Source organism: Taudactylus pleione, unplaced genomic scaffold, assembly GCF_031769625.1.
Source record: "Taudactylus pleione unplaced genomic scaffold, aTauple2 ptg000401l, whole genome shotgun sequence".
Lineage (NCBI taxonomy): Eukaryota > Metazoa > Chordata > Amphibia > Anura > Myobatrachidae > Taudactylus > Taudactylus pleione.
This window is the reverse complement of record NW_028284803.1, coordinates 1,090,621-1,107,031: the sequence shown is the minus strand read 5'-3', so window position 1 is coordinate 1,107,031 and position 16,411 is coordinate 1,090,621.

Here is a 16,411-nt window from a genome sequence, read left to right as displayed (position 1 = left end):
GATGTTCTCCTCTGTATATATCGCCCATCAGTAAAGAAGTCTAATATACACCTGGCTCAGTGCTGATGTTATAGGAGCTTGGGTAATAATAATAGTGCTCTGGACATGAATGACACATCTGGGATGTTCTCCTCTGTATATTTTTCCCATCAGTAAAGAAGTCTAATATACACCTGGCTCAGTGCTGATGCTATCAGAGCTTGGGAAACAAGAGTAGTGCTCTGGACATGAATGACACTTCTGGGATGTTCTCCTCTGTATATATCGCCCAACAGTAAAGAAGTCTAATATACACCTGGCTCAGTGCTGATGTTATAGGAGCTTGGGTAATAATAATAGTGCTCTGGACATGAATGACACATCTGGGATTTTCTCCTCTGTATATATCGCCCATCAGTAAAGAAATCTGATATACACCTCGCTCAGTGCTGATGATCTAGGAGCTTGGGTTATAATAATAATTGTGCTCTGGACATGAATGACACTTCTGGGATGTTCTTCTCTGTATATATCGCCCATCAGTAAAGAAGTCTAATATATACACCTGGCTCAGTGCTGATGCTATAGGAGCTTGGGTTATAATAATAATTGTGCTCTGGATATGAATGACAAATCTGGGATGTTCTACTCTGTATATATCGCCCATCAGTAAAGAAGTCTAATATACACCTGGCTTAGTGCTGATGATCTAGGAGCTTGGGTTATAATAATAATTGTGCTCTGGATATGAATGACAAATCTGGGATGTTCTCCTCTGTAAATATCGCCCATCAGTAAAGAAGTCTAATATATACCTGGCTCATTGCTGATGCTATAAGAGCTTGGGTAACAAGAATAGTGCTCTCGACATGAATGACACTTCTGGGATGTTCTTCTCTGTATATATCGCCCATCAGTAAAAAAGTCTAATATACACCTGGCTCAGTGCTGATGTTATAGGAGCTTGGGTAATAATAATAGTGCTCTGGACATGAAAGACACTTCTGGAATGTTCTTCTCTGTATATATCGCCCATCAGTAAAGAAGTCTAATATACACCTGGCTCAGTGCTGATGTTATAGGAGCTTGGGTAATAATAATAGTGCTCTGGACATGAATGACACATCTGGGATGTTCTCCTCTGTATATTTTTCCCATCAGTAAAGAAGTCTAATATACACCTGGCTCAGTGCTGATGCTATCAGAGCTTGGGAAACAAGAGTAGTGCTCTGGACATGAATGACACTACTGGAATGTTCTTCTCTGTATATATCGCCCATCAGTAAAGAAGTCTAATATACACCTGGCTCAGTGCTGATGTTATAGGAGCTTGGGTAATAATAATAGTACTCTGGACATGAAAGACACATCTGGGATGTTCTCTTCTGTATATTTCTCCCATCAGTAAAGAAGTCTAATATACACCTGGCTCAGTGCTGATGTTATTGGAGCTTGGGTAATAATAAAAGTGCTCTGGACATGAAAGACACATCTGGGATGTTCTCCTCTGTATATATCACCCAACAGTAAAGAAGTCTAATATACACCTGGCTCAGTGCTGATGTTATAGGAGCTTGGGTAATAATAATAGTGCTCTGGACATGAATGACACATCTGGGATTTTCTCCTCTGTATATATCGCCCATCAGTAAAGAAATCTGATATACACCTGGCTCAGTGCTGATGATCTAGGAGCTTGGGTAATAATAATAGTGCTCTGGACATGAATGACAAATCTGGGATGTTCTCCTCTGTAAATTTCGCCCATCAGTAAAGAAGTCTAATATATACCTGGCTCATTGCTGATGCTATACGAGCTTGGGTAACAAGAATAGTGCTCTCGACATGAATGACACTTCTGGGATGTTCTTCTCTGTATATATCGCCCATCAGTAAAAAAGTCTAATATACACCTGGCTCAGTGCTGATGTTATAGGAGCTTGGGTAATAATAATAGTGCTCTGCACATGAATGACACATCTGGGATGTTCTCCTCTGTATATTTTTCCCATCAGTAAAGAAGTCTAATATACACCTGGCTCAGTGCTGATGCTATAAGAGCTTGGGTAACAAGAATAGTGCTCTCGACATGAATGACACTTCTGGGATGTTCTTCTCTGTATATATCGCCCATCAGTAAAGAAGTCTAATATACACCTGGCTCAGTGCTGATGATCTAGGAGCTTGGGTTATAATAATAATTGTGCTCTGGATATGAATGACAAATCTGGGATGTTCTCCTCTGTAAATATCGCCCATCAGTAAAGAAGTCTAATATATACCTGGCTCATTGCTGATGCTATAAGAGCTTGGGTAACAAGAATAGTGCTCTCGACATGAATGACACTTCTGGGATGTTCTTCTCTGTATATATCGCCCATCAGTAAAAAAGTCTAATATACACCTGGCTCAGTGCTGATGTTATAGGAGCTTGGGTAATAATAATAGTGCTCTGCACATGAATGACACATCTGGGATGTTCTCCTCTGTATATATCGCCCATCAGTAAAGAAGTCTAATATACACCTGGCTCAGTGCTGATGTTATAGGAGCTTGGGTAATAATAATAGTGCTCTGGACATGAATGACACATCTGGGATGTTCTCCTCTGTATATTTTTCCCATCAGTAAAGAAGTCTAATATACACCTGGCTCAGTGCTGATGCTATCAGAGCTTGGGAAACAAGAGTAGTGCTCTGGACATGAATGACACTTCTGGGATGTTCTCCTCTGTATATATCGCCCAACAGTAAAGAAGTCTAATATACACCTGGCTCAGTGCTGATGTTATAGGAGCTTGGGTAATAATAATAGTGCTCTGGACATGAATGACACATCTGGGATTTTCTCCTCTGTATATATCGCCCATCAGTAAAGAAATCTGATATACACCTGGCTCAGTGCTGATGATCTAGGAGCTTGGGTAATAATAATAATTGTGCTCTGGATATGAATGACAAATCTGGGATGTTCTCCTCTGTAAATATCGCCCATCAGTAAAGAAGTCTAATATATACCTGGCTCATTGCTGATGCTATAAGAGCTTGGGTAACAAGAATAGTGCTCTCGACATGAATGACACTTCTGGGATGTTCTTCTCTGTATATATCGCCCATCAGTAAAGAAGTCTAATATACACCTGGCTTAGTGCTGATGATCTAGGAGCTTGGGTTATAATAATAATTGTGCTCTGGACATGAATGACACTTCTGGGATGTTCTTCTCTGTATATATCGCCCATCAGTAAAGAAGTCTAATATATACACCTGGCTCAGTGCTGATGCTATAGGAGCTTGGGTTATAATAATAATTGTGCTCTGGATATGAATGACAAATCTGGGATGTTCTGCTCTGTATATATCGCCCATCAGTAAAGAAGTCTAATATACACCTGGCTTAGTGCTGATGATCTAGGAGCTTGGGTTATAATAATAATTGTGCTCTGGATATGAATGACAAATCTGGGATGTTCTCCTCTGTAAATATCGCCCATCAGTAAAGAAGTCTAATATATACCTGGCTCATTGCTGATGCTATAAGAGCTTGGGTAACAAGAATAGTGCTGTCGACATGAATGACACTTCTGGGATGTTCTTCTCTGTATATATCGCCCATCAGTAAAAAAGTCTAATATACACCTGGCTCAGTGCTGATGTTATAGGAGCTTGGGTAATAATAATAGTGCTCTGCACATGAATGACACATCTGGGATGTTCTCCTCTGTATATATCGCCCATCAGTAAAGAAGTCTAATATACACCTGGCTCAGTGCTGATGTTATAGGAGCTTGGGTAATAATAATAGTGCTCTGGACATGAATGACACATCTGGGATGTTCTCCTCTGTATATTTTTCCCATCAGTAAAGAAGTCTAATATACACCTGGCTCAGTGCTGATGCTATCAGAGCTTGGGAAACAAGAGTAGTGCTCTGGACATGAATGACACTACTGGAATGTTCTTCTCTGTATATATTGCCCATCAGTAAAGAAGTCTAATATACACCTGGCTCAGTGCTGATGTTATAGGAGCTTGGGTAATAATAATAGTACTCTGGACATGAATGGCACATGTGGGATGTTCTGCTCTGTATATTTCTCCCATCAGTAAAGAAGTCTAATATACACCTGGCTCAGTGCTGATGTTATTGGAGCTTGGGTAATAATAAAAGTGCTCTGGACATGAAAGACACATCTGGGATGTTCTCCTCTGTATATATCGCCCAACAGTAAAGAAGTCTAATATACACCTGGCTCAGTGCTGATGTTATAGGAGCTTGGGTAATAATAATAGTGCTCTGGACATGAATGACACATCTGGGATTTTCTCCTCTGTATATATCGCCCATCAGTAAAGAAATCTGATATACACCTGGCTCAGTGCTGATGATCTAGGAGCTTGGGTTATAATAATAATTGTGCTCTGGATATGAATGACAAATCTGGGATGTTCTCCTCTGTAAATATCGCCCATCAGTAAAGAAGTCTAATATATACACCTGGCTCAGTGCTGATGCTATAGGAGCTTGGGTTATAATAATAATTGTGCTCTGGATATGAATGACAAATCTGGGATGTTCTACTCTGTATATATCGCCCATCAGTAAAGAAGTCTAATATACACCTGGCTTAGTGCTGATGATCTAGGAGCTTGGGTTATAATAATAATTGTGCTCTGGATATGAATGACAAATCTGGGATGTTCTCCTCTGTAAATATCGCCCATCAGTAAAGAAGTCTAATATATACCTGGCTCATTGCTGATGCTATAAGAGCTTGGGTAACAAGAATAGTGCTCTCGACATGAATGACACTTCTGGGATGTTCTTCTCTGTATCTATCGCCCTTCAGTAAAAAAGTCTAATATACACCTGGCTCAGTGCTGATGTTATAGGAGCTTGGGTAATAATAATAGTGCTCTGCACATGAATGACACATCTGGGATGTTCTCCTCTGTATATTTTTCCCATCAGTAAAGAAGTCTAATATACACCTGGCTCAGTGCTGATGCTATAAGAGCTTGGGTAACAAGAATAGTGCTCTCGACATGAATGACACTTCTGGGATGTTCTTCTCTGTATATATCGCCCATCAGTAAAGAAGTCTAATATACACCAGGCTTAGTGCTGATGATCTAGGAGCTTGGGTTATAATAATAATTGTGCTCTGGATATGAATGACACATCTGGGATGTTCTCCTCTGTATATTTTTCCCATCAGTAAAGAAGTCTAATATACACCTGGCTCAGTGCTGATGCTATAAGAGCTTGGGTAACAAGAGTAGTGCTCTGGACATGAATGACACTTCTGGGATGTTCTTCTCTGTATATATCGCCCATCAGTAAAAAAGTCTAATATACACCTGGCTCAGTGCTGATGTTATAAGAGCTTGGGTAATAATAATAGTGCTCTGGACATGAATGACACATCTGGGATGTTCTCCTCTGTATATTTTTCCCATCAGTAAAGAAGTCTAATATACACCTGGCTCAGTGCTGATGCTATCAGAGCTTGGGAAACAAGACTAGTGCTCTGGACATGAATGACACTACTGGAATGTTCTTCTCTGTATATATCGCCCATCAGTAAAGAAGTCTAATATACACCTGGCTCAGTGCTGATGTTATAGGAGCTTGGGTTATAATAATAGTACTCTGGACATGAATGGCACATGTGGGATGTTCTGCTCTGTATATTTCTCCCATCAGTAAAGAAGTCTAATATACACCTGGCTCAGTGCTGATGTTATTGGAGCTTGGGTAATAATAAAAGTGCTCTGGACATGAAAGACACATCTGGGATGTTCTCCTCTGTATATATCGCCCAACAGTAAAGAAGTCTAATATACACCTGGCTCAGTGCTGATGTTATAGGAGCTTGGGTAATAATAATAGTGCTCTGGACATGAATGACACATCTGGGATTTTCTCCTCTGTATATATCGCCCATCAGTAAAGAAATCTGATATACACCTGGCTCAGTGCTGATGATCTAGGAGCTTGGGTTATAATAATAATTGTGCTCTGGATATGAATGACAAATCTGGGATGTTCTCCTCTGTAAATATCGCCCATCAGTAAAGAAGTCTAATATATACACCTGGCTCAGTGCTGATGCTATAGGAGCTTGGGTTATAATAATAATTGTGCTCTGGATATGAATGACAAATCTGGGATGTTCTACTCTGTATATATCGCCCATCAGTAAAGAAGTCTAATATACACCTGGCTTAGTGCTGATGATCTAGGAGCTTGGGTTATAATAATAATTGTGCTCTGGATATGAATGACAAATCTGGGATGTTCTCCTCTGTAAATATCGCCCATCAGTAAAGAAGTCTAATATATACCTGGCTCATTGCTGATGCTATAAGAGCTTGGGTAACAAGAATAGTGCTCTCGACATGAATGACACTTCTGGGATGTTCTTCTCTGTATATATCGCCCATCAGTAAAAAAGTCTAATATACACCTGGCTCAGTGCTGATGTTATAGGAGCTTGGGTAATAATAATAGTGCTCTGCACATGAATGACACATCTGGGATGTTCTCCTCTGTATATTTTTCCCATCAGTAAAGAAGTCTAATATACACCTGGCTCAGTGCTGATGCTATAAGAGCTTGGGTAACAAGAATAGTGCTCTGGACATGAATGACACATCTGGGATTTTCTCCTCTGTATATATCGCCCATCAGTAAAGAAGTCTAATATACACCTGGCTTAGTGCTGATGATCTAGGAGCTTGGGTTATAATAATAATTGTGCTCTGGATATGAATGACACATCTGGGATGTTCTCCTCTGTATATTTTTCCCATCAGTAAAGAAGTCTAATATACACCTGGCTCAGTGCTGATGCTATAAGAGCTTGGGTAACAAGAGTAGTGCTCTGGACATGAATGACACTTCTGGGATGTTCTTCTCTGTATATATCGCCCATCAGTAAAAAAGTCTAATATACACCTGGCTCAGTGCTGATGTTATAGGAGCTTGGGTAATAATAATAGTGCTCTGCACATGAATGACACATCTGGGATGTTCTCCTCTGTATATATCGCCCATCAGTAAAGAAGTCTAATATACACCTGGCTCAGTGCTGATGTTATAGGAGCTTGGGTAATAATAATAGTGCTCTGGACATGAATGACACATCTGGGATGTTCTCCTCTGTATATTTTTCCCATCAGTAAAGAAGTCTAATATACACCTGGCTCAGTGCTGATGCTATCAGAGCTTGGGAAACAAGAGTAGTGCTCTCGACATGAATGACACTTCTGGGATGTTCTTCTCTGTATATATCGTCCATCAGTAAAGAAGTCTAATATACACCTGGCTCAGTGCTGATGATCTAGGAGCTTGGGTTATAATAATAATAGTGCTCTGCACATGAATGACACATCTGGGATGTTCTCCTCTGTAAATATTGCCCATCAGTAAAGAAGTCTAATATATACCTGGCTCATTGCTGATGCTATAAGAGCTTGGGTAACAAGAATAGTGCTCTCGACATGAATGACACTTCTGGGATGTTCTTCTCTGTATATATCGCCCATCAGTAAAAAAGTCTAATATACACCTGGCTCAGTGCTGATGTTATTGGAGCTTGGGTAATAATAAAAGTGCTCTGGACATGAAAGACACATCTGGGATGTTCTCCTCTGTATATATCGCCCAACAGTAAAGAAGTCTAATATACACCTGGCTCAGTGCTGATGTTATAGGAGTTTGGGTAATAATAATAGTGCTCTGGACATGAATGACACATCTGGGATTTTCTCCTCTGTATATATCGCCCATCAGTAAAGAAATCTGATATACACCTGGCTCAGTGCTGATGATCTAGGAGCTTGGGTTATAATAATAATTGTGCTCTGGATATGAATGACAAATCTGGGATGTTCTCCTCTGTAAATATCGCCCATCAGTAAAGAAGTCTAATATACACCTGGCTCAGTGCTGATGTTATAGGAGCTTGGGTAATAATAATAGTGCTCTGGACATGAATGACAAATCTGGGATGTTCTCCTCTGTATATATCGCCCATCAGTAAAGAAGTCTAATATACACCTGGCTCAGTGCTGATGTTATAGGAGCTTGGGAAACAAGAGTAGTGCTCTGGACATGAATGACACTTCTGGGATGTTCTTCTCTGTATATATCGCCCATCAGTAAAGAAGTCTAATATACACCTGGCTCAGTGCTGATGTTATAGGAGCTTGGGTAATAATAATAGTACTCTGGATATGAATGACAAATCTGGGATGTTCTCCTCTGTAAATATCGCCCATCAGTAAAGAAGTCTAATATACACCTGGCTCAGTGCTGATGTTATTGGAGCTTGGGTAATAATAAAAGTGCTCTGGACATGAATGACACTTCTGGGATGTTCTCCTCTGTATATATCGCCCAACAGTAAAGAAGTCTAATATACACCTGGCTCAGTGCTGATGTTATAGGAGCTTGGGTAATAATAATAGTGCTCTGGACATGAATGACACATCTGGGATTTTCTCCTCTGTATATATCGCCCATCAGTAAAGAAATCTGATATACACCTGGCTCAGTGCTGATGATCTAGGAGCTTGGGTTATAATAATAATTGTGCTCTGGATATGAATGACAAATCTGGGATGTTCTCCTCTGTAAATATCGCCCATCAGTAAAGAAGTCTAATATATACACCTGGCTCAGTGCTGATGTTATAGGAGCTTGGGTTATAATAATAATTGTGCTCTGGATATGAAAGACACATCTGGGATGTTCTCCTCTGTATATATCGCCCAACAGTAAAGAAGTCTCATATACACCTGGCTCAGTGCTGATGTTATAGGAGCTTGGGTAATAATAATAGTGCTCTGGACATGAATGACACATCTGGGATTTTCTCCTCTGTATATATCGCCCATCAGTAAAGAAATCTGATATACACCTGGCTCAGTGCTGATGATCTAGGAGCTTGGGTTATAATAATAATTGTGCTCTGGATATGAATGACAAATCTGGGATGTTCTCCTCTGTAAATATCGCCCATCAGTAAAGAAGTCTAATATATACACCTGGCTCAGTGCTGATGTTATTGGAGCTTGGGTAATAATAAAAGTGCTCTGGACATGAAAGACACATCTGGGATGTTCTCCTCTGTATATTTTTCCCATCAGTAAAGAAGTCTAATATACACCTGGCTCAGTGCTGATGCTATAAGAGCTTGGGTAACAAGAATAGTGCTCTCGACATGAATGACACTTCTGGGATGTTCTTCTCTGTATATATCGCCCATCAGTAAAAAAGTCTAATATACACCTGGCTCAGTGCTGATGTTATAGGAGCTTGGGTAATAATAATAGTGCTCTGCACATGAATGACACATCTGGGATGTTCTCCTCTGTATATTTTTCCCATCAGTAAAGAAGTCTAATATACACCTGGCTCAGTGCTGATGCTATAAGAGCTTGGGTAACAAGAATAGTGCTCTGGACATGATTGACACATCTGGGATTTTCTCCTCTGTATATATCGCCCATCAGTAAAGAAGTCTAATATACACCTGGCTTAGTGCTGATGATCTAGGAGCTTGGGTTATAATAATAATTGTGCTCTGGATATGAATGACACATCTGGGATGTTCTCCTCTGTATATTTTTCCCATCAGTAAAGAAGTCTAATATACACCTGGCTCAGTGCTGATGCTATAAGAGCTTGGGTAACAAGAGTAGTGCTCTGGACATGAATGACACTTCTGGGATGTTCTTCTCTGTATATATCGCCCATCAGTAAAAAAGTCTAATATACACCTGGCTCAGTGCTGATGTTATAGGAGCTTGGGTAATAATAATAGTGCTCTGCACATGAATGACACATCTGGGATGTTCTCCTCTGTATATTTTTCCCATCAGTAAAGAAGTCTAATATACACCTGGCTCAGTGCTGATGCTATAAGAGCTTGGGTAACAAGAATAGTGCTCTGGACATGAATGACACATCTGGGATTTTCTCCTCTGTATATATCGCCCATCAGTAAAGAAGTCTAATATACACCTGGCTTAGTGCTGATGATCTAGGAGCTTGGGTTATAATAATAATTGTGCTCTGGATATGAATGACAAATCTGGGATGTTCTCCTCTGTAAATATCGCCCATCAGTAAAGAAGTCTAATATATACCTGGCTCATTGCTGATGCTATAAGAGCTTGGGTAACAAGAATAGTGCTCTCGACATGAATGACACTTCTGGGATGTTCTTCTCTGTATATATCGCCCATCAGTAAAAAAGTCTAATATACACCTGGCTCAGTGCTGATGTTATAGGAGCTTGGGTAATAATAATAGTGCTCTGCACATGAATGACACATCTGGGATGTTCTCCTCTGTATATTTTTCCCATCAGTAAAGAAGTCTAATATACACCTGGCTCAGTGCTGATGATATAAGAGCTTGGGTAACAAGAATAGTGCTCTGGACATGAATGACACATCTGGGATTTTCTCCTCTGTATATATCGCCCATCAGTAAAGAAGTCTAATATAAACCTGGCTTAGTGCTGATGATCTAGGAGCTTGGGTTATAATAATAATTGTGCTCTGGATATGAATGACACATCTGGGATGTTCTCGTCTGTATATTTTTCCCATCAGTAAAGAAGTCTAATATACACCTGGCTCAGTGCTGATGCTATAAGAGCTTGGGTAACAAGAGTAGTGCTCTGGACATGAATGACACTTCTGGGATGTTCTTCTCTGTATATATCGCCCATCAGTAAAGAAGTCTAATATATACCTGGCTCATTGCTGATGCTATAAGAGCTTGGGTAACAAGAATAGTGCTCTCGACATGAATAACACTTCTGGGATGTTCTTCTCTGTATATATCGCCCATCAGTAAAAAAGTCTAATATACACCTGGCTCAGTGCTGATGTTATAGGAGCTTGGGTAATAATAATAGTGCTCTGCACATGAATGACACATCTGGGATGTTCTCCTCTGTATATTTTTCCCATCAGTAAAGAAGTCTAATATACACCTGGCTCAGTGCTGATGCTATAAGAGCTTGGGTAACAAGAATAGTGCTCTGGACATGAATGACACATCTGGGATTTTCTCCTCTGTATATATCGCCCATCAGTAAAGAAGTCTAATATACACCTGGCTTAGTGCTGATGATCTAGGAGCTTGGGTTATAATAATAATTGTGCTCTGGATATGAATGACAAATCTGGGATGTTCTCCTCTGTAAATATCGCCCATCAGTAAAGAAGTCTAATATATACCTGGCTCATTGCTGATGCTATAAGAGCTTGGGTAACAAGAATAGTGCTCTCGACATGAATGACACTTCTGGGATGTTCTTCTCTGTATATATCGCCCATCAGTAAAAAAGTCTAATATACACCTGGCTCAGTGCTGATGTTATAGGAGCTTGGGTAATAATAATAGTGCTCTGCACATGAATGACACATCTGGGATGTTCTCCTCTGTATATTTTTCCCATCAGTAAAGAAGTCTAATATACACCTGGCTCAGTGCTGATGATATAAGAGCTTGGGTAATAATAATAGTGCTCTGGACATGAATGACACATCTGGGATTTTCTCCTCTGTATATATCGCCCATCAGTAAAGAAATCTGATATACACCTGGCTCAGTGCTGATGATCTAGGAGCTTGGGTTATAATAATAATTGTGCTCTGGATATGAATGACAAATCTGGGATGTTCTCCTCTGTAAATATCGCCCATCAGTAAAGAAGTCTAATATATACACCTGGCTCAGTGCTGATGTTATAGGAGCTTGGGTTATAATAATAATTGTGCTCTGGATATGAAAGACACATCTGGGATGTTCTCCTCTGTATATATCGCCCAACAGTAAAGAAGTCTCATATACACCTGGCTCAGTGCTGATGTTATAGGAGCTTGGGTAATAATAATAGTGCTCTGGACATGAATGACACATCTGGGATTTTCTCCTCTGTATATATCGCCCATCAGTAAAGAAATCTGATATACACCTGGCTCAGTGCTGATGATCTAGGAGCTTGGGTTATAATAATAATTGTGCTCTGGATATGAATGACAAATCTGGGATGTTCTCCTCTGTAAATATCGCCCATCAGTAAAGAAGTCTAATATATACACCTGGCTCAGTGCTGATGTTATTGGAGCTTGGGTAATAATAAAAGTGCTCTGGACATGAAAGACACATCTGGGATGTTCTCCTCTGTATATTTTTCCCATCAGTAAAGAAGTCTAATATACACCTGGCTCAGTGCTAATGCTATTAGAGCTTGGGTAACAAGAATAGTGCTCTCGACATGAATGACACTTCTGGGATGTTCTTCTCTGTATATATCGCCCATCAGTAAAAAAGTCTAATATACACCTGGCTCAGTGCTGATGTTATAGGAGCTTGGGTAATAATAATAGTGCTCTGCACATGAATGACACATCTGGGATGTTCTCCTCTGTATATTTTTCCCATCAGTAAAGAAGTCTAATATACACCTGGCTCAGTGCTGATGCTATAAGAGCTTGGGTAACAAGAATAGTGCTCTGGACATGATTGACACATCTGGGATTTTCTCCTCTGTATATATCGCCCATCAGTAAAGAAGTCTAATATACACCTGGCTTAGTGCTGATGATCTAGGAGCTTGGGTTATAATAATAATTGTGCTCTGGATATGAATGACACATCTGGGATGTTCTCCTCTGTATATTTTTCCCATCAGTAAAGAAGTCTAATATACACCTGGCTCAGTGCTGATGCTATAAGAGCTTGGGTAACAAGAGTAGTGCTCTGGACATGAATGACACTTCTGGGATGTTCTTCTCTGTATATATCGCCCATCAGTAAAAAAGTCTAATATACACCTGGCTCAGTGCTGATGTTATAGGAGCTTGGGTAATAATAATAGTGCTCTGCACATGAATGACACATCTGGGATGTTCTCCTCTGTATATTTTTCCCATCAGTAAAGAAGTCTAATATACACCTGGCTCAGTGCTGATGCTATAAGAGCTTGGGTAACAAGAATAGTGCTCTGGACATGAATGACACATCTGGGATTTTCTCCTCTGTATATATCGCCCATCAGTAAAGAAGTCTAATATACACCTGGCTTAGTGCTGATGATCTAGGAGCTTGGGTTATAATAATAATTGTGCTCTGGATATGAATGACAAATCTGGGATGTTCTCCTCTGTAAATATCGCCCATCAGTAAAGAAGTCTAATATATACCTGGCTCATTGCTGATGCTATAAGAGCTTGGGTAACAAGAATAGTGCTCTCGACATGAATGACACTTCTGGGATGTTCTTCTCTGTATATATCGCCCATCAGTAAAAAAGTCTAATATACACCTGGCTCAGTGCTGATGTTATAGGAGCTTGGGTAATAATAATAGTGCTCTGCACATGAATGACACATCTGGGATGTTCTCCTCTGTATATTTTTCCCATCAGTAAAGAAGTCTAATATACACCTGGCTCAGTGCTGATGATATAAGAGCTTGGGTAACAAGAATAGTGCTCTGGACATGAATGACACATCTGGGATTTTCTCCTCTGTACATATCGCCCATCAGTAAAGAAGTCTAATATAAACCTGGCTTAGTGCTGATGATCTAGGAGCTTGGGTTATAATAATAATTGTGCTCTGGATATGAATGACACATCTGGGATGTTCTCGTCTGTATATTTTTCCCATCAGTAAAGAAGTCTAATATACACCTGGCTCAGTGCTGATGCTATAAGAGCTTGGGTAACAAGAGTAGTGCTCTGGACATGAATGACACTTCTGGGATGTTCTTCTCTGTATATATCGCCCATCAGTAAAGAAGTCTAATATATACCTGGCTCATTGCTGATGCTATAAGAGCTTGGGTAACAAGAATAGTGCTCTCGACATGAATAACACTTCTGGGATGTTCTTCTCTGTATATATCGCCCATCAGTAAAAAAGTCTAATATACACCTGGCTCAGTGCTGATGTTATAGGAGCTTGGGTAATAATAATAGTGCTCTGCACATGAATGACACATCTGGGATGTTCTCCTCTGTATATTTTTCCCATCAGTAAAGAAGTCTAATATACACCTGGCTCAGTGCTGATGCTATAAGAGCTTGGGTAACAAGAATAGTGCTCTGGACATGAATGACACATCTGGGATTTTCTCCTCTGTATATATCGCCCATCAGTAAAGAAGTCTAATATACACCTGGCTTAGTGCTGATGATCTAGGAGCTTGGGTTATAATAATAATTGTGCTCTGGATATGAATGACACATCTGGGATGTTCTCCTCTGTAAATATCGCCCATCAGTAAAGAAGTCTAATATATACCTGGCTCATTGCTGATGCTATAAGAGCTTGGGTAACAAGAATAGTGCTCTCGACATGAATGACACTTCTGGGATGTTCTTCTCTGTATATATCGCCCATCAGTAAAAAAGTCTAATATACACCTGGCTCAGTGCTGATGTTATAGGAGCTTGGGTAATAATAATAGTGCTCTGCACATGAATGACACATCTGGGATGTTCTCATCTGTATATTTTTCCCATCAGTAAAGAAGTCTAATATACACCTGGCTCAGTGCTGATGTTATTGGAGCTTGGGTAATAATAAAAGTGCTCTGGACATGAATGACACTTCTGGGATGTTCTCCTCTGTATATATCGCCCAACAGTAAAGAAGTCTAATATACACCTGGCTCAGTGCTGATGTTATAGGAGCTTGGGTAATAATAATAGTGCTCTGGACATGAATGACACATCTGGGATTTTCTCCTCTGTATATATCGCCCATCAGTAAAGAAATCTGATATACACCTGGCTCAGTGCTGATGATCTAGGAGCTTGGGTTATAATAATAATTGTGCTCTGGATATGAATGACAAATCTGGGATGTTCTCCTCTGTAAATATCGCCCATCAGTAAAGAAGTCTAATATATACACCTGGCTCAGTGCTGATGTTATAGGAGCTTGGGTTATAATAATAATTGTGCTCTGGATATGAATGAAACATCTGGGATGTTCTCCTCTGTATATATCGCCCAACAGTAAAGAAGTCTAATATACACCTGGCTCAGTGCTGATGTTATAGGAGCTTGGGTAATAATAATAGTGCTCTGGACATGAATGACACATCTGGGATTTTCTCCTCTGTATATATCGCCCATCAGTAAAGAAATCTGATATACACCTGGCTCAGTGCTGATGATCTAGGAGCTTGGGTTATAATAATAATTGTGCTCTGGATATGAATGACAAATCTGGGATGTTCTCCTCTGTAAATATCGCCCATCAGTAAAGAAGTCTAATATATACACCTGGCTCAGTGCTGATGTTATTGGAGCTTGGGTAATAATAAAAGTGCTCTGGACATGAAAGACACATCTGGGATGTTCTCCTCTGTATATTTTTCCCATCAGTAAAGAAGTCTAATATACACCTGGCTCAGTGCTGATGCTATAAGAGCTTGGGTAACAAGAATAGTGCTCTCGACATGAATGACACTTCTGGGATGTTCTTCTCTGTATATATCGCCCATCCGTAAAGAAATCTGATATACACCTGGCTCAGTGCTGATGATCTAGGAGCTTGGGTTATAATAATAATTGTGCTCTGGATATGAATGACAAATCTGGGATGTTCTCCTCTGTAAATATCGCCCATCAGTAAAGAAGTCTAATATATACACCTGGCTCAGTGCTGATGCTATAGGAGCTTGGGTTATAATAATAATTGTGCTCTGGATATGAATGACAAATCTGGGATGTTCTACTCTGTATATATCGCCCATCAGTAAAGAAGTCTAATATACACCTGGCTTAGTGCTGATGATCTAGGAGCTTGGGTTATAATAATAATTGTGCTCTGGATATGAATGACAAATCTGGGATGTTCTCCTCTGTAAATATCGCCCATCAGTAAAGAAGTCTAATATATACCTGGCTCATTGCTGATGCTATAAGAGCTTGGGTAACAAGAATAGTGCTCTCGACATGAATGACACTTCTGGGATGTTCTTCTCTGTATATATCGCCCATCAGTAAAAAAGTCTAATATACACCTGGCTCAGTGCTGATGTTATAGGAGCTTGGGTAATAATAATAGTGCTCTGCACATGAATGACACATCTGGGATGTTCTCCTCTGTATATATCGCCCATCAGTAAAGAAGTCTAATATACACCTGGCTCAGTGCTAATGTTATAGGAGCTTGGGTAATAATAATAGTGCTCTGGACATGAATGACACATCTGGGATGTTCTCCTCTGTATATTTTTCCCATCAGTAAAGAAGTCTAATATATACCTGGCTCAGTGCTGATGCTATCAGAGCTTGGGAAACAAGAGTAGTGCTCTGGACATGAATGACACTACTGGAATGTTCTTCTCTGTATATATCGCCCATCAGTAAAGAAGTCTAATATAC